Raw genomic sequence first — 19704 nt, forward strand, 5'->3', positions numbered from 1 at the left:
TTCTCCTTGAGGAGCCCATGCTCTTTCAGGGTCACTCTCTGCAACTCTCCCTTTGTGCCACTGCCCAAAGGAGCAGCCCTGCATCCAGTGGGGTGCTGCTGCTGTTTCCCCCTTGCCACGGCTGGATGGGGGGGGGGGCAGAGGCAGAGCATTCACCTGCTTGAAAACTGACCTAGCCAAAACCCCCACAAAACCCAAACCCAAAATATGGTGTTCAGCGTGAGCGGTTTCCAGGGCTGCTTGTGTCAACACCAACAAAGAGCTGAGCAGGCTGCAGCATGATTTTTAACTGGCATAAGATGATCCTGAACCTCTAGCCCAAGCAGATCTGGGAATCTAAAGCCAATAGACTTGGGAATATTTCAACCAGTGAGGTACTGGGAGCAGAAGCTGCTAGTAAAAATGAAAAACAACTTAATTTGGACTTTTGTTCAGTATCATAAATTTGCTAAAGCTTCTTCTCAACCTGAACCTCTGGCTGCCTCTGGAGTACCTGGGTGCCTTCAAAGTACTGAGCAGAAAGCATTTCTCAGCACCCTTTTAGATGAGAAATGCTTGCAAACCATCAGCAACATGTCCAGTAGTTGGCAGGCACCAAGCGTGGATCTATTGGCTTTTCATTCACTTTTTTTTTCCTGAAAAAAATTAAGATCTGTTGAGAAAGGGTGTAATTGTTTCTGACTCATGCATGTGACTGACAGTTTCAGAGTCACCAAGATGGTGCTGGAAAAGGTCTGGCCTGAGGAACACTGTGAGTAGCCAAACTGATTTCTGAGGGGTTTGCTGCTTCGTGTTTTAGCCAGACTGCCATGGGATGGGCAGGTGCTGGAGTGGGCTTGTTCTGCAGCAGCAGACTCTCTTTGTCATCTCCTGGACAGGCTGCTGTAGGCATCAGCAGCTTCTCCAGTAATTTCTTTAGCAATTGCTTTTGAGGAACCAGCAACAATTCAGAAGGATCAGTTGATGCATTTTGTACTCATATAAAGAATGTGTTTTTTCTACCTGTTCAAAAGTACTGTCTTTTTCTGCAAGGATGTTAGCTTAAGTGATCTTTTCATCATCATGTATTTCTAATTGATTTTATTGTGGTTCTCTTAGGGCTTCACAGCATCCCTAGCTTTAACACAGTTGGTTTTATATTCATGCAACTGGTCTAGGCTTTCTATTAAGTAACACCTTAGCAAGTTTTCAGGCTTTCTTTTCATTTAGTGGTGCTAAGTTTGACTTCTCAGCATTTTTAAGAAACCTTTTTAACAATTTTGACAGAATTTATTACAGGATGATTAAACAGCAGAAACCTAATGCTTGATTGAACATGCTGAATGACATATTATTTTCCAAAATGTTCAAACTGTTAAAAATCAACCTGAGCCCCATAACCTGGCATGACCACTGTATGGGTGCCAGGTGAAGAAAACACAGTTATTGTTCTTGGCATGACATGCTCAACAATTGCATTATTTAACAAGGCTGTTTCTAGATTGAGGGAATAATGATCCCAGATCACTGTGGTAATGATGGAGGTTGAGGGTTTGGGGAAGGGTAGGGGTCTTTAGTTAGGGGCCTGCAGGAGACAGGTCTCAGGCAATAACTTTTTCTATTTGCTCCTGTTCTTTTTCAGTGCCTGTTGTCTGGCATGTTGAGTCCTAGGCATTATTTCCCAGAGCAACTCAAACCATCTTTACAAGGTTGCTTTTACATCAAGCTTACAAATAGGAGCAATAGGGAAGGCTGACCTGGTTCCTATCCATCTGTTCTTAATAAGTTTAGATTTTCCTTCCAGATGGTTTACAGCGATGTCAGAGGGCCCATTAATTGGTGTGCCCGTGTTCAGCTTAGAAATGCTTGGGAAATGTCTACACATGATATCCCCACCATTGTGGGGAGCTTTGTCTTTACCCACTCCCAAGGAGAAGTTTTATTTCAATGTATGTTCTGTAAATAATTTTTCTTGGTCTGTATCTTCAGCTTTGGTCTCCTTAACTGTATTTTTTTTTCAGTATCATTTTCCATTGACTAAGTCCAAAGGAGGTGTTGGAAGTCACATTGGTCTCTGCTTAAACAATTTGTGCACCTTTTCATTCTTCCTTCTTGCAGGCTCTTTCTGAGTGCATTTTGCAGATAGACTTTTGCAACTTCCAATTTGTTTTTCTGTTAAAAATTCCTGTAGGTTTATGGGGCTTTTTTACTATGTTCTGTAGCATCCATCTCAAGCTGTGATCCATTCTGTTGTCCTGAAGGCCAGCTGACCTTCATTTTGTCTCTCAGCTCAAGCAAGTTCTTCTAAGAGTCTTTTTTCCTATCCTTTTTCCTCTTTGATCCTCATACAAACTGATCTCATTTTAGCAATGACAAAACCTGTGCCTTCACGTAAGTTATTTGACTGAAGGTCCTCACATCTATCCTAATGTCTTAAAAAACCCCATTTTTGTGTTTATTTGTTTGTTTTGTGGGTTTTTTTGATTGGTTGGTTGGTTTGGTTTGGTTGGATTTTTTTCACTGAACAAGTCAAATTCCTTACTAACAGAATGTCCTCTGTACATTTCCTTAGTCAGAAATGTGATTAGTTTCACTGCACGAAGTTGTGGGCTACTAACTAAACCTAAACTTTGTGACAATGCTATCAAAATAGTTTTCCTATACGGATCTCCTCCACCTGCTGCTATATCTGCACAGTCTGAGTAACTCCATGATGTGTCCTGCTCAATGGTTTTTCTTTTCCTTCCCAGATCGACCTTTGGATTAGTTTTCTTTTTTTCCCCCTCAACTTTGAGTTCTACTTGTTCCTGTTAACATGTGGCATCTAGGCAGTTTCCTGAGCTGAAACATAATTAATGAGACTCATAAGTAATGCTAAAGCTTCTTTTCATAACTGGGAAGAAAACTTGCAGGACTCTTCTCTACTAAATGCCATCAACCAACATAAAAATTAACATAATCCTCTAATGACTGTGAACTCAAGATGATTGTGAAAGCTGTTGTTCATAAAGAGAAGCAGCTCCTTGCAGTGGCACGAGGGACATGGACTGGGTAGCCAGGTGATCTATTCCTGCACCTGTGGAGGTTTTGTTGGGGAACTCAGGCAAATTCAGAAGTATTGACTTCTACAGGTGAAACATGGTTAACAACCAAATAATACTATTGTTATCTAACCAGGCTCAGGTGTCTGCTCAGTGCATATTCTGTGGGCTGGCACACTCAGAGGGCAGAAAATGGCATGCCTGGGTTTGAGCACAGGCAAAACGAAAATCCAAACCTTTTAGGACTTGTTTTCTTCCCTGAGGATTTGGAAGCTGGACAATTTTCTGGGCTGTGAAATGATGACAATAGTCCAGGAATTCCTGCAGAGTTTGGGTTTCCCTCTCAAGACTGCTGTTAAGCAAACTGCCAGAAACTGATAATCTTTTTCTTCTCCCTCCCTGTCCGTGTTCTCACTGCATGTCTTGTGCCTTGCCTCAGTGTCTCCCCACATGCATTTTGATGTATTCAGTGGCATCTCATAATTTTACTTATATCACTCATGAGAGGACCATCAGAGGCTGATGTCTGAATGTTGTTTATTTTCTTAACCAAACCAGAGCCTTTCAAAACTGCTTTAATCTGATTTTTTTTAATATATGTTGTGTGTGCATCTGTGAGGAGAGTGCTCTTTTCTATTGGGATTCCTAACAACTTACAGCAGAAGACAGTGCCAGAAAGCCCTCCTACATGCTGACAATTTGACCATTTTGAGACCTTTTTGAGAGCTGTGGTCATGTTCTCTTTTCTGGTGTGGAAGAGCTGAGGAGAAGGCAGCAAGCACCACAGACTGCCGAGATGGATGGGACTCTGGGGATGCACCAGTCCTCAACTGTGTGTGCTGTGGTGAGGAGGGAGCAGGGTCCAGGAAACAGCTTCTGGTGGGAGGTGGGGTTCAGCTGGAATTCACTGGGAAACTCCAAGTTGTAGGCAATTACCTCTGGTTAGCAAGTAAAATGCTGTTCTGCAAGTCCTTTAAGCCTTTTTTTTTTTTTTTTTTTTATGATGGATAATTCCTCTCTTTTTTTTCTAGTCTCCAAATAACTGTGCTCTTGCTTTAACCTCTGCACAGTCAGAGAAGACAATTCAGGCTGACCAGACTGGCACTCTCCAGTTTCAAGCAGGTTATTGGCAGTATGAGATCAACTTCAAAGGTGAAATATCTGTTTGCTTGATGTCCAATGCAGGTGGGATGTGACTGGTGCTGCAACGCAGCGTGTCTTGTAGGGGCAAGGCTTGCAGGCTGGGACACAAGAGGAGTGAGAATCTCTTTATTGATTTTAAGCAGTCAATGCTACAGCAGCATGGAGGAGAGTGTGGGAAGAAGGGGATTCTCCTCTGAGCAGGCACAAGGCCAAGTGCAGATATTGGTGCAAGGAAGGATAACAGCCCAAGCAGAAGGAGATGAAAGGAATGAGAGCTGAGGGTAGTTTTGGGAAGCCCCTGAACATGGCTGCAGGACTGACTGTGCCAGGTCTCTTGATCTTTTGGTCTGGATATCTCCAAGAAGCGAAGTGCTCCTTGAAACAGGGCAAAACGATCTGTTCTTCAGCTGTCAGACAGGTCTTCACGTGTACGTTCAGAGTCATTGCGAGTGACACTGAAAGTGGAGATGGAACAGGATAAAAGGGCAATACAGACTAAGCATACCCCAAAAAGAAGGTGACCCGAACTTCCCTGCGTTGCCGCAGCCCCTGCCAGAGCCCAGTTCCTGTCCCTAGGTGGCGGTGCCCGCCCGACCCAGGAGCCCCCGCCCGGAGGAGCCAGCCCAGCTCCGGAGCCCTGGGGCGGGCGCGGCTGAGGGCGAGCGGGGCGGCACCGCACTCGCCCAGCGCTGACTGACAGCAGGGCAGGGTTTGCAGGGTCCTGTCCTTCATGGGCGTCTGCACCGCAGCCAGGTCAGTGCCCCCTCCCCAGAAAGTCACGGTTTCATCGTGGCTCTTGAGCACGAGGTACTGATTAGTGCAGAGTGGGACCCACATCAGGCAGAGCTTGATGAGGATGTGAGAGGCAGGGAGTGCTGCAGAGTGCACCGGAGGGCTGCAGAGTTACTGCAAATGCTTTTGGCACTGCCAGAACCTCAGTCATTGCCCGTGTTCATCGTCCTGCACTATCTGTCCATCACTGACGCCCGCTCCGTGGGCAGGAGGGAAAGCTACCCGATGGTGCTGGATGGGCACAACCACTGGGCTGAATATGGAAAGCAAGTGAACATTTCCCTCTCATGCCCAGCACCCAACACCAGTCTCTCCCTTCCTGCTCTTCTTACCCCAAAGTGTAGGACAGACTGTATCATATCAGGACAAGAGGTGTACCAGAGCCCGCCCCTATCACTGGATGACAAAGATCCCCAAACAAAATTAGAAACTCAAGGCAGACTTGTAGCGATACTTTTCCAAACTGCTCTGCCTGCCTTCAGCAAATTTTGGCTTGGAGATCTCCTGCACCAGAGTTGGTATCTATATATGTAATAACCCTGGATGTGTTTTTCTTTCAGTAATTATTCCATAATTTCTTAAATCTGTAGAAAATTTTAGCTTCCACAACATCTTGTAGCAAATATTCCCACAGCTGAATGGGATATTGCTTGAGGGAGGCTCTCCTTTGTCTTGCTTTGAACTTAGCACCTGCTAGCTTTGTTTAATAAAAGGGATGCAGATATTCTCCCAGTGCTTTCTTCATCACTTCACACGTTTTTGCATTTTTTTCTCATTTTCCTCAATGCTCCCAGGAAACTCAGCTCTGAAAACAGGCTGCCTTTACAGATGGCTTGGGAATTTGTTGAAAACTCATTTTAATGTGAAAGTTCTGGTATGTGAGAAGAGCTCACTTCCTGCATACTTCTGCTGAAAAACAAATCCCAGAAAATCACCTGCTTTTCCCATCAAAACCATCAAATCTGGAGCCATCCCCATCTATAAACTCACTTGGAAATAACTCCAGAGCCTGGATTTGCACCTTCTTCTTCTGGGGAGCCTCTACTCTGCCTCTGAGGGCAGTCAGAGGAGGGTGAAGGGCATCAGGGAGCAAGGAGGGTGGCACTGCACAAGGGCAGTGAAGGGAGGTGACATGCACGCGTAATCAGATGGCACTGCAGTCACCAGCAGTCCTTAGTGGGGGACACAGAGAGAAGAGATGGGCATAAGAGAGACCCTCCAACCTGCTGTGCTCCAGGGACTGGCAAAGGGTGTGCAGTGACAGGACAAGGGGTGGCAGCTTTAAACTGAAAGAGGGTAAGCTTAAATGAGATATTAGGAAGAGATTCTTTACTGTGAGGGTGGGGAGGCACTGGAATAGGATGCCCAGGGAAACTGTGGATGCTCCATCCCTGGAAGTGTTCAAGGCCAGATTGAACAGAGCTTTGGGCAGTCTGTGGAAGGTGTTCCTGTCCATGGCAGGAGGGTTAGAACTAGATGATCTTTAAGGTCCCTTCCAACCCAAACTATTCTGTGATTCTACAATTCCAGGAAACACATCAGAGAGACCCTGATGCAGCTCAGACATGAGTCCATGATCTGACAGGTTTAGATCACTGGCCTTTCCCCATAACTTGTATAGATGCTAAATCCAACCTGTCTGTGACACACTGCCAATTGCTAACAAATATCTCTCTGCTTTGTCCAGAACAAGGCTGTCCCTATAACTTCTGCAGATGTGGTGCCATGCTTTCAGATTCACCTGTGCACTTTTGAATTTCAAGTTGCTTCACAGAAATACGTGCTAGACTTCAAAGGTAAAAAATCTGTGTACTTACCTCTTGACATACTTATGGGACAACTGCCATGCAGCTTCTTTTCCAAAATGCCATTGAAAATCCTTTTCTGCTTGAATGTGAAAGCAGTGAGGGAACATTTCATGGAGTACAGGCAGCCTCTATTAACACTGGAAGAGGAGAAGGGGAAGGAAGTGAAACATAAAATAAAGAGAATGGAAGCAGTTTTCGTGAACTAATCAAAATTGGTGGCTCTGGTCTGAGTAGAGACTTTTTAAAGTAGTGTCTCTGTCCCCTTGATATTATGATATGCTGAGCTAAGATTGTAAATATGGGAACCTTCCTTATATATTTGCAATTAGGAAATAAAGGGCTGAAATAAGGATACAAGTATGTTGAAGAGTATGATACTGGATAATTCATGATCGATGTGGTGTCCCTCTTGTGTACACACATTGTGGGTGGTTGTTGCGTGCATTGTAATTTGACTTCTTATATGAATTCATTTTATCCTGGTGCACAGTGAGCATGACATGCTGGTGACTCTGCTTTTCCTTGGGTGTGACTATCCCAAGCAGAAGCCCTCTCCCCCACCCCCCACCCCAAACTGCTGTGACCATTGCCTTCAGGGAGAGGAACAGGGAAGGAAAAAGGTCAGGGGCATAATAGCTTAAGCCAATGATGAACTGTATTTGAGTTTCTCTGGTACATATGCATCCTGGGCAGAGCTTAAAAATAAATTGTGTGCAATGATGGTCGCTCATGATATCTTATATTTAAAGGAGGCTGTAAGCTGTGGAAGGGAGCCTCGATTAAAATGTTAAAAAGCATGTACCTCATTCATGTCTAGAGGAGGTGGTGTGCATTGCCCTATAGTACCTTCCAAAGCTAATCCAAGGGAGCAAGAGGTAGGTAGGATGTCTCCTCAGGTCTGGGGCTGGAAGAAGTGCATGGCTTCTTTGGTGGCCTTGTTCAGCAGCTGGAAAAAGAAGTTTATTCAGGGCAAGTGAGCTGTAAGCAGACCAGGGAATCAGTGCTCAGACAGTGGCCAAGCACTGCCTTGGCAGCTCCTTCTGGCTTGTATCTTCCCATAGCTCCGCTCCATTACTGTGCTTTTGTAAGTGAGTGTGTATTCTTCTCCTTTCATCTTCCCTGGTGACAAAGCTGAGCCTGAGTCATCCAGCATAATCCAGGCACGTCACTGCATGGGAGCTGGTGGATCTGGCATTCACCGGAGAGGCTGCCAGGCTCCTGAGGTCTCTGCAGGCTCTGGGCTTCCCCAGCCTCTGAAGCATCATCTGATGCTGCTGTCTGGTGGGCAGCACCAGCTGCCAGGTTGTGAGGAGAGGCAGGAATTTTCCTGAGCAACTCTGGCAAGCAGCAGCACAATGAGAGCACCTGGGATGGGGATTGAAATACGAGGTGCTATGTCACATCAGTGGAAAACAGAAAAGATGTAGTGTGAGTAAGGCAGAGTCTAGAGGCCTGGAGAAGGACTCTGCAGTTCAGAGAGGCCTGGTTTTGTAATAGGCATCACACCACTATAAATGGATCAAAATGTTTGCTCTGTATCACCACTTGGAGTGAGGCAAAATTAAAAAGATGTCCATAAACCTCCCCATATCTTTCACAGGCAGCACTTCAGGTGACTGTGAGTGTTTTCCCTGTGCTTATCATCACAAGATCAGAGAGGAGATGGTCTCTTCTTTCAACACCACAAGAAGAGCTTGTGCTGGTTGGAAGTCAGGTCAGCAACTCTCTAAGGCTTGGTGGCTTTGGCGACAGATTCTGTGTGAAGGGAAGAAAACATGAAGTTGGGATACTCAGCTCCTCAGGCAATCACTACAGCATGAAAAGGCTGCACAGATACCTCCTTACCGACGGCAAAATGCCTGAAGCAGAAGCAGCAGGGAGCACAGGAGGGGCTGGATGTAGGAGCAGCACACGAGGCTAATCCCACTGTGTTTCACAGTGACATCTGCTCTCCTGGGCAGCATTCCCAGGAAACAAAAACCTCCTTTCTCATTCACAGTGCATTTATATTCTCTTTCAAAAAATGGTCCAGAGACACCTGAATCCTCATTCTGTGATAAAAATCTGCAGAAGTCCTAGCACTGCAGTAAGTGGCAGTAAGTAAAAGAACAAGAAAAGGTATGGGGTGTTATGCTCATTATTTTCTTGACTGTGGAAAATAATGTCTGTTTATTGAGTCCTCTCCTGCTTCAGAGTGACTCATTGATCTGCTGATGTAGACTGGGTGCAGGTAGGCTGGGTGGTGGGTTTGACAGCGTTGGCAGGCTGTCACTGTGGCAGGCATGCTGCGAAGGGGAGTGCACTGAGGAGACATCCCAGCGGCCTGGGGACTGCCAGGACAGCTTCCCACTTTCTGCTGATGACAAGTTACATGGCTGGGGTTGTTCAAAAAAGTTTGATGGAGATGGAAAAACACCATAATGGGATTTCTACAGTTGTGTTTTATATTCTTCTATTAAGGCTGGTATGGTGACAAGGTGGAAGAGCAGGTCCAACTGAGGCATGCATAGCCATAGAGCCTGGAGAAGACACAATTTTGGTTTGCCACACAGCCTGCTAGCGAGCTAGGAAGATGGGGAAATAAGGCTGACATCCTGGATGCTGTAGCCTAGAGCAGGAGGAAGAGTGGGACTGGAAAAGCAGAGATATCAGTTAGAGGGAATTTGTGCAGTGTTGCTGGAACAGGGATGCGTGGAGTCTTATAACAGTCAAGAAAAATAAAAGAGAAGAAAATGAATGTTCTGGTGGGAGCAAAAGCAGATGTTGGTAATCTGTTGTGGTTTAGGTGATCTTTTCCTGCTCTGATTCCTCTCCCAGTTCAGGAAAGGGATAGTTTTAATAATTTCTTAGGGTCTCAACACACATTGTGTGAACAATTTGTACCACAATAATTTTTTTTTTTTTTTTGGCCCGAAGAGGCTGGTATGGCCTGGCTGTGGTAAGGAGATGTAATGCAGGGATCATGGTTGAAGAGCTGTTGGTAATTTCTTTAGACAGGTCTAGGTTATGATATTATTAGGCATATTTATAGGCATGTGGCCAAGGAAGGAGAAGCTAACATTTTGCTGAAAGGCCAGTGTGGTGCATCTTGCTTCAGAGCTTCACTATAACAATGGACATTTGCTTCCAGCTTCCATTAGTAAGAGAGAGCAATTTATATAGAATACAAAGACAGAAGTTTTCTGAGGCAGTCCCTGAAACATGACCAGGAGACTCTCTTGTGGAAATCCCTTGTGTTTGTTAATCTTGGTCAAAATTGTTTCAAACAGTCAATCAGATGCTCCTTCACATACATCATTTTTCCTTCAGACTGGGACCATCCAGCACTGCCTGAAATAGGATATGAGGTAAATAAATATCTCTTCACACCTTCTCATCAGATTGGGAAAGGTTGTAGTCTGTAACAGCTTGCATCAGGTAAATCTAAAATACATGCCTGAGTCCAGGAACTGGCTTTATTAGTTTGCAAACGTGTTACTCCAAAATGTGCAGCTACAAGAGGGACAAGGATGGTTGAGCAGAAGAGCTTTGTAGGAGACACAGTTTTGTCCATTCACACCACGGTACTGTGTATCAAAATGGCCAGTGCACAGAAATGTTGGTTTATCCCTTGTGCCTTTAGTTTGACCTAAATGGCAGCCGATGATCTGATCTGGAGGTTGAGCCTTAGCGCTCACTATTCACGGGACTGTTTCTCTAAAAATGTCATGCTCTTGAATTTCAAATCAAAGCATGAGCTTTGGGAGACCATCAACTCATTTAGTATTGCTATAATTAGGTTAGCTCTTGTGTGTTTTTGAAACATCAGGCAGAGTGATTATAAATAAAGTTGCTTTGATGACTCACTACAGAAACACCAGGGCTTGTCTATGAGGATGAATCAGTGCACAAGGCAGATAAATGTGCACTTGATATAGAACAACAATTTCACCTTCTCTTTTCCAGTTGGACACCTGTTCTGAAATCCCAGTGCTTTGCTTCAGCTTGCTTAGGATTGCAGATGTTCTCTGTGTAGAAGAAATGTGCTCCTCTGAGTCCAATAGTTCCTTTGTATTAATGGACAAGCTCTCAGGGGAGGACTTTAGAGCATGCTGGGACAGGAGGGAGTGTGAGGGAAGGACCATGAACAAGTGAGAGAGGGCTCTGAAAAATCCCAGGCCATGATGGCACCCCCAGTGGGTGTTGGTGAGGTCCTTTGGGAGTGACCAGGGAGGTGTAACCAAAAGTGTTGTAACCCCTTGGTCTGCTTTGCATGAACTTTTTTTCCAGCCAGTAGCAAATAGAGGCAAATTGAAAACCTACTTCAGCAGACAAGGATCGCAGAATCCACAGGGTCTGGAGGACTCGAAGCCTGACACTTTGGCAACATTTCCAGCTGTTTGTATCCACTTTACTTCATTCCCCTGGGTAGCAGTGGAGCAATTCAGATACTGGCTGGGTCCCCATCCCGTTCTTGCAGTGTGTGGGTGGTTCCCCCTTGGCAGAAGGCAAACCCTCTTCCGCGCAGCCCCGGATCCCAGGCGCATTCCTCAGGAGCCGACCACTCCGATTCTCTGATTTATGATGGAAAAATAACCAAATCCAAAAGTGGGAGGGGAAATGAGGAAAAGGGGTTGGGGCCCTGTGGAATTAGATCTGGGTTTATAGAAAATGTATGTTTTAATTAGGAAAGCCCAGCAACTGAAAAGATTTTTATTATAATGATGGCTATTATAAACCTGGGGTTTATACTTGGGATGCATTCAAATTTTGTTTTGTAAGTCTGATTTTATATAAGACATTTTTAAAACTATCAGATTCTATGACCTTTTTTAGGAAAAAAAACAGCAAACCACTTTAAGTTGTACATACCCTCCCTGTTGGTAGAACAACAGGAGTTGGGGGAATGTTTTCTTTACTGTTTGGCTTCTTGCAACTGTAATGCTCTCATTCACAATGGAGAAGGCCAGAATTTTTTTTTCCTGAAATCTGAGAGGTTGATTAACCACAGCCAGAGGAGTGAGTGGACTGTTTCCCCAGGGTATGGAAGACCTACATTTAATCCCATCCTTGAACAGAACCTGAAGTTCCCCGTTTTGGGTGCCTCCCACTACCATTTCACAAATGGAGAGAGAACAGGATAGGATCACTTGGGCTCAAGGGTAGTAACCAGAGATGCCAGTCCAGATCTGAAGTTTTCCAAGGAAAAACAGCACCAAAACAGAATGTTCCTGGAAAAAAAAGAAGTGGTTCCAGTTGGCATGAGCATTTTCTACAAATTCAGAAAAAGCATTTAGTCAAAACCCTGGTGGTTTGATTCTTTGTTTTGTAGGTATAATGTGTAGTTTTATACATTTTCTTGTGTCAAACCTGATCACAGTTGAACAGAGTATGAGAAATTAGGAGACAGGTTTGATTTAAAGGCCAGTGATGGGATAGGTATAACTGGTTAAATGAATTTTACCCCTCTCATAGAGAGAGGAACTGAAAATGTTTCAATACATCCAAACAAATGACCCCTTCAGTTCTTCTCTGAGGACATGTATACTGGATTTTCAGAAATTGTGGTCTGCTTGTTGGCCAGTGTTTTGTCAGAAAAACTGTGGTCTGAGGCCAAAACATAGAGTGTTATTTCTATTGTTACTTAGAGTTCAGGGCTGCAGAAGAGCATGAGAGAGCAATGTTTGACCGTGATCTAGTTTCTTTATCCCTGGATGAGATGTGACTGGCATCTAGCATATTTTTTTAATTCTCTTCTTTCACATCAAAACAATCTTGTATTTCTGCATTAGGTTCTGTTATACTAGCAAAGTTTCTTTTAAATATATCTGAAGCACAACATTTTCCTGTAGGTAGAAAGAGTACATGGAAAAGAGAAGCCCGGGCTGGAGGTGAATGAGTGTCTCCTGTTCCACAGTACGAATCCATCTGATATGCCTGCTGCCTGTAAGCAGAATTTCAGCTGAAGGATCTCTGTGAGGCTCATGGGAGTGTATGGAAAGGGTACAAGGACATGGACTGTGTCTGCATCAGAATTCTTGGGGAGGTTTCCAGGGTGCAGGGAAAATGCTGTGCTTCCTACTCTGTGGGTTTGATCCTACCTATTTAGATTTTTTATAAGCAGTAAAGCAACAAAAATCAATGATGAAAGCTGCTAGATCAGCCCCATGTGTTGATACCTTAAAACAAACTCAAGCAGAAACACTTGGCAAGGGAGCTACCTGGGAAGGAAGGAGAAGAAGGTGCTTGTTGAGGAGTTGGCTGCCAAAATGCTGGTAATGGATATTTGTTACTTTGGTTATGCATTTTCTTACCCATGTTTTTTAATGATTCCCAGGAAGCTGCTTTTCTAGAGATGCCACTTGTTCTCATTGATGCTGTCCCTCCAGCACAGACCACCACAGCACATTTGTAAGTGAAGTTCTTGTTGGAGATTTTGTTCAGGGAAACCACAACTACCATTGCCTTCCAACCAGACCTGAGATTTCAGACATTTGAACTGCTTTGTAAATATGAAAAAGAAATCCTTCCATCTTTGTCATTTTTGAGAAGCACCAGATATACCTGGCATACATCTTGGAGGATATGCATTCATCCCGATAAAGATGATGTCAGAGGTAACAATGTCTCACCTGGAAATAACACTTCAAGGTTCGCCTTTTTTGAACTCTGTGTTGCATATAAGAACCTCATATCTGACATTCAGCTATACTGCAGCTGTTTCACTCACAGGAAGGAAACTACAAGTATGACTTATGGAATGGCTGAGTCCACTCTGAGAGTTGTTTTCCTTCTAAACAGGCTGGTAGCAGTTAAATCATAATAAATAATACAACCATCGCAGCGTGGCGATGATTTGGATACAAGTGCAATATAGATTTAAATGTGCATTGTGGTTAATTTCTAAAACTAATTGCTTCCATGTAAAGTACGGTACACAAGTAGATGTTTTTTAGGACATACTTGGGGAAATGAATATAGAAATGGGGAAAATGGAGCATAAAAAGCATGTTTGAGGGGTGACTCTCTGGAGTTGTTTTTCCATGGAGAGAAGATCATCAGCATTTTGTCAGTGTAAGAAAAGTAGACAATAGGCTCTGAGCTGTTTTTGTCCTGTGGTTTGGCTGCTTTGAATTTTGTGGCGAGAAAAGGCTTTCAGATCATATCCTAAAGGACTGTTACATCATGTTCCCTAATTTCTCTGCTGGTCCTATTTGGTTATCTTGCAATAAGAATCATAAGGGCTTTAATTCAGATGGAAAACAAAATATTCCTGGATAACAAAGAAGCAAATGACTCATTGATCTTCCTCAGCTTGCCTTGGTTATTGATTTTGTCCTGGAGCCAGAATGATGAGACCCATCTTCACATAACCCTTCTATGAGAACAGGTAGATGCCACAGCCTGTACTGTAGTCCAGTCATGCCACAAATCAAAACCACAGTCATTTCCTGCTCTTCTAGAAAGAGTGAAGTTGTTATTTTGCCAGTGTCTTCCTGAACTGCAGGCTGGGCTGGGATCTCACTTTAAAGTGCTCACACAACCTCCCTCCCAAAACCTGAAGGCTGAGTACGAAAGCTTCCTTGGATTCACAGCGGGATGTTGTGGTGGATTTCTCTCTGGTGCTGCCACGCAGGTGTGCAGCAGCCTGCTGTGTGCCTGGCCCTCCCATGTAGAGGGCAGTATTTGGATGTTAAACTGGGTCTGCTGGGGAGCAGTGGTGGTGCCATTGCAGGCAGCTGTTGCTCAGTTTTTGCTCACGGTGAGGGAAGAGCAAGTAATTTAGGACTGAGGTGACAGCGAGCTCTCCTGTGCTTGCCTGAGGGTCAGTCATGGGCCAGCTGGAAGCAGCTCCCTTCGGTTCTGCCCTGGTGCCAGCCCTTACACTCAGCCATCCCCCATGTGCAGCCCTGGCCCCTGTGGGTGTGGGAGCACTTCAGGAGACCCATAAAGGGGCCAGGGGTGCAAGGCACCATGGCTGCTTTGAGTCATGTTCATTTTGCTGGGAATGAGGTCTCCCACTCTTGCCCAAAGCTGAGTTTGGGGTCATAATGTTGGAAACACCTGAGTGTTGGTGGCCCCCATCCTGGCCAGCCACTGAGAAACACTGTGAGGAAGGAGTTCTGCAGTCTCTGCCAGTGGGAAACCCTGGAATGTAGGAAAATGATACTAGAAAACATCATGGGAAGCCCATAACTAACACTGGGGATGGAGTTTGCTTTGTTCCCTGATTGCTCTCGGGACTTCTCACCCTGTTTTTCTGTGTGAAGTCTGCCAGTTCCTCTGGTGACACTGTCCCAGACCAGACCTTCCCTGGGCTTAGGTCAAGAAAAGCAGGAGTATTGCAGCTGCTGAAGTTGAATCCCCACCATACCATGACACCAGCAGTGAGGAAGACCATGGCGAGCTGAGTAATGGCACACAGCAGTGTCCCAGCAGGGCTGTGGAGCCAGTTCCTGCAGCAGTGAGTGGTGAGACACGGGGGCTCTGTGAGGGGTGGCTGCTGGCACGGCCACCTCCTTGCCACCCTGCAGGCTGACACTGGTGGTGGCTGTTTTGAATTACCCTGCTGCTGCTTGACATTTCTCTGGGGGACTGAGAAGCGCCCCAGTGACGTGTGCTGCAGCTGGGATGGATGAGAGACTGTTCTGCCATCTGAACTTTCAGCTCTTTTCATATTTTCTGTAGGAAATCCCCAAAGTAAATTAGCCCCTGGACTGGACTCTTGCATTTGGTTTAATTCCACTGTCTTATATTTCTGAGGGGAATTGGGGGATTTCATCAGAAACTGAAGATTTTTCTCATGCAAACTAGTGAGCTCATCAGCAGCTTCGTGGACATAATGGATGTGGATCTTGTTTGCCATTTCTAAGCACAGGCCTTTTGAAATCAGGAGGTAAAGGTGAATTCCAGTTGTTGATAAAATTGTTCTTTTAACTTTCCAATTATCAGCATGCCAAATCCAAATCTGTTGTTGCTCCTCTAGCCCACCTGTCCTGCTAGGTGGTGTTGGGGTTTGCTGGGGTGTTGGTGCTTTGTGTTGCACTGTTATCAAATCTCATGTTCCTCCCCCTGAGGTGTTCCTGTCTGTTTGGATAGCCAACATTTCACTTCTGTGCAGTGACAGCCTGAGGAGCCCATTTCACTGATCGAGTAGTTTCTGACCAAGGGCTGGAGGTGCACGAGTCTGGGTATCTGAGATGGAGTCGTGCCATTACTGGGTACAAATATTTTCTCTGCAATGCAGAACACTCCTAAGGGATTTTAGTTAACTGCTTCCTGTGGCTGACTGCACACACACACACACACACACACACACACACACACGAGTCTGGTGTTATGTTTTGTATGGAAGTCACTTTTTGGATTCCCCGTTTAACAAAAACACTCTGCTTTGACAGGCTCCTAACAGAGCAAACACTGTTAGTGAAAGCACATACATGCAAACAACTCCTTCCTTCCAGCTCTGTTTTTAAACCTTGTAACTCCAAATCCAGCCACCTAATTTCATGTTTTTCTGAAGCTGAGGAGGGAGATGACTATAATTCAATTTCACAAAATGCTATTGGGCAGAGCATTTTGTATTTTTGAATGTGCAAACTCTGCTAGTGAAGTGCTGGAGGACTGAATGTAATATCTTGCTATTTGCATCTTCCTTGCTGTCTGGCAAGCTTTCACATGAGGGGTATCACACTATCACACCATTAGAGCACACTGTCCCTACATGGTCGAGTCCCAAAGGGGCTATTATAAATTTACTGTTATATATTGATTCAATTATTGTGTCACAAAGGTAAGAAGTGACTTCTGTTTTTTGTGGTGGAGAAGGAAGTGAAGGAGATAGACTTTGACCATTACTGGGGAATGAATACCTGCTGGGCATAGATGGCACAGCTGGCTGCACTATATTTACTGGAAGAGGATTTTGTGTCTGACAAGTAGATAAGGTGTTGTTTAACCACCAGGAAAGCCCCATGTATCTTTAAAATGATTACTTATTTACCCACCCCACAAATAACTGTGTCCCTATACACAAAGAAATGACTGTGATAAATGTAACAGTTTTCACTGCATGGGATTTTTAACACTCATGGGAAAAAATTGCTTTTGGTTCCTGCAGGTCTAGGTAAGCTTTCTGCAGGTTTAGGTAAGGTTCATAGAAAATGCTCTGGTTTAGTATTGGGGTGTGTCATAGGTTAGCAAGTAATGAGTATTTTGGACCAAACCACTACAGGGTGTCATATCATGGTGCCCCTTTTCTGGCACCAAGTATAGCTTGGAAGTTCAAAAAAGACCTTAGAACAATTAAAATTCCCTTTGAAATATTTATGGGGAAAAAAAAAAAATAAGAGAAGAAAAGAAAAGTACTTAAGGAACCAGAAGGCAAAGCAGAAAGAGAAAGAAATCCAGTGGCTTTTATGTCGATTTCAGGATCCCCTTTTCACACTTTGAATTGTCTCAATTTTTTTTTGTAAAACATGCCTCCATCCCAAAGCTATACCATCAACAGTCCTCCAGTCACTTTTTATAGTGAAGTGGCAGTCAGAGCAAGATTAAGGTAGTTTAATATTATCCCTTTTCAATTTAATTACTATTCATTATCAAATACTCTGTTGTTGCTGCAGAGAATTGCAGCTCTGGTCCATATTTTTCTCTTGGATGCAGGTAACTGCTCAGGGTGAAATTAAGCTGCATCAGTTGAGTTCTGTACTTTAGACTAAAACATGAAAGAGCAACACTAAATCCCCTCAAACCTCTGCCCTCTCAAAATTGCTAGCAGGTTAGAAAGCTGACTCAAATGTTGGGTTTGACCCAGAAAGCTGACTCAGGTGGAATTGCTGAAGGTCAAAGCCTTTGCCAGGATGCCACCTGCATGAACAGCACCAATTAGATGTTCTGTCTTGTGTGAATTACTCAACTCATTTGCTGGTATTAAAATGTAGGTGTTGAGATGGCTATCACTGATGCCACCAGTGTGGAAAGTTCTTTGAATATAAAGGCTGGATATGCAAAATTGAAATTTACAGCAGCAAATTTTAGATTTTCAGCAACCCTCCCTAGTTTTCAGGAAATAAGGAATCAAGTTTTTAAAGCTGAAATTGAATAGAAGCAAAGCTCTCATGAAGCAGCCAGAAGCATTTATTTCTGTGCTTCCTTGACACTTATTATTTACATCTGGTCCCCTCCAAAGCACCTTGGAGACAGCAGATACCTAAATGTGAGCTGGACCCTGAGGTCTGAGGTACTTCAAGCACATTCATTAATATGTCATTGTGGCTGTTCTAAATGAGTTTGCTTTGCCATCAGATACTGCAACATGAGCACAAAGCACTGCCTATTTTCAGAAGGTACAGGGTGTATAAAGACAAGCACCTAAGATAAGCAAGACAATCTAAATGTCAATATTTAGAAAATGCATCTCCATCAAATACACCAAAATAATATTGTTCTTTAAAGTGCACCCCTCAGTCTCTACTGTTGTTCAGTTGGTTCATTGTTCAGAAATCCTTGGATATTGCATAGACCAGAGGCTGAGATTCAACTGATCATTGCACAGAAAGGAGTGCAGGGTCTAAATAAATCTCAAATGCTTTTAATATACCAAGGACCTAATCATGCTTAGTTTCCCTTGGTATGTACATGAGATTTTCTTTCTCATCCTGCTGGTTCCAGTAAGCCTCTCTGTTCTTGGTTCTCTGCACGCTATTTCTCGTATAGGTTACAAATGTGTTGTCTTTACACAACTTTTACTGCATCATAGCTATTATCAAAAGGAAAGGGAAGGATATTTCAACACACACTAAAATAAGTATTGGGTTTTTTTCAAATTTGAACATATTGCAAAGACACTGCAATTTACTAAATTACTATGAATTAACTCTAAACAATTTTTATTTGAATAAATTCTGGAACTACTTTAGTTTTATAGTAGCATACTATGAACGCTAAATACATAAGCATGTAAAATTTTTCAGCCTTGACAGGACAACCCTTTTAGCTGAAGAAATTGATCATTCAATTTTTGATTTTTTCCCCAAGGATTTTCTCACCAAGGATTTAACAACATACAGACCTTAATAAATGACAGAGACAAACATCTGTCCTTAAATAGCAGCAATTTCTTCTGCCAATAAAATTGCTTTTCTTCCCCTGCACTGAGCCATGAGTTGGCAACACAAGGGCTGGGTGAGCAGAAGACAGCACACAGAGAGACCCCCATTTATTTAGACTGGGGATTACCATCTGGTTTTCTGCTCCTGCTACAAAATGACTCCTAATAATAGTGGGGGGAGCGGGGGGTGGTGTGTGCTCAAAACACAGAAAGAACACAACGTCCTTTCTCTAGCTGAGCAGGTCTTGTAATTTTTTTTTTTTTAACAGTATTTTAAAATACTCAATCCCTTTTTAGGAGGATGTATGTTCTTTGCCTCTTTAATTGCTCTTATTTTGCAAAGTTGAGTGAGAAGAAGTCCTATGGCTTAGGTCACACTCATCTGGATATTATTTCCTAATGCTTCTGACAAACAAATCAGTGAGTGCCCCCCTAGAAAGAATTAACGAGGATTCCCAGTTCACTATACATTTATTGAACTAATGGCTGCGTTTGCTTTGGGTTTCTTAGTTTGGCCAAGGCCTTCAAAAGTGATACTACTGATCTGAATTTTGTGTGCCACTGAAATGATGGCTCTGGCCACTTCACTTGCGATTTGCCTCACCTGCTTAGCAACTGTGACAATGGCCCATCGGATCGTCAGTGTCTCTGAAGGGTTTTGAAAACTTCGTGGTTCATGCCTGCTGGCCACTTTAGTACCTGCTTGTCTTTCTAGTTGCAACGTCCTTTAAAAGTAAACAAGAGGTTATCTTTGTGTTTCAAAAAGCCTAGCCTGTAGTGCACCTAGTCTGTCTTCCACAGGCATGTTTTGTATTTAAGCATCTCAGCACAGTGCTCTTCCTTTTATTTT

General features: G+C 43.8%; 1 long non-coding RNA gene across 2 annotated transcripts; it reads left to right on the forward strand.

Moving 5' to 3' along the window:
* The first annotated feature begins 1585 nt into the window (after positions 1-1585).
* LOC109146143 lies at positions 1586-11370 on the forward strand. 2 transcript variants are annotated; one of them, XR_002047972.3, is made up of 4 exons: positions 1586-4172; positions 5750-5829; positions 6643-6751; positions 8364-11370. It is a non-coding gene; the product is annotated as an uncharacterized LOC109146143 (long non-coding RNA). The 2 variants fall into 2 exon arrangements; XR_005604639.1 differs by having other exon boundaries at positions 1586-5829.
* Positions 11371-19704: the final 8334 nt, after the last annotated feature.

This window comes from Corvus cornix, chromosome 1A (genome assembly GCF_000738735.6).
Source record: "Corvus cornix cornix isolate S_Up_H32 chromosome 1A, ASM73873v5, whole genome shotgun sequence".
Taxonomy (NCBI): domain Eukaryota; kingdom Metazoa; phylum Chordata; class Aves; order Passeriformes; family Corvidae; genus Corvus; species Corvus cornix.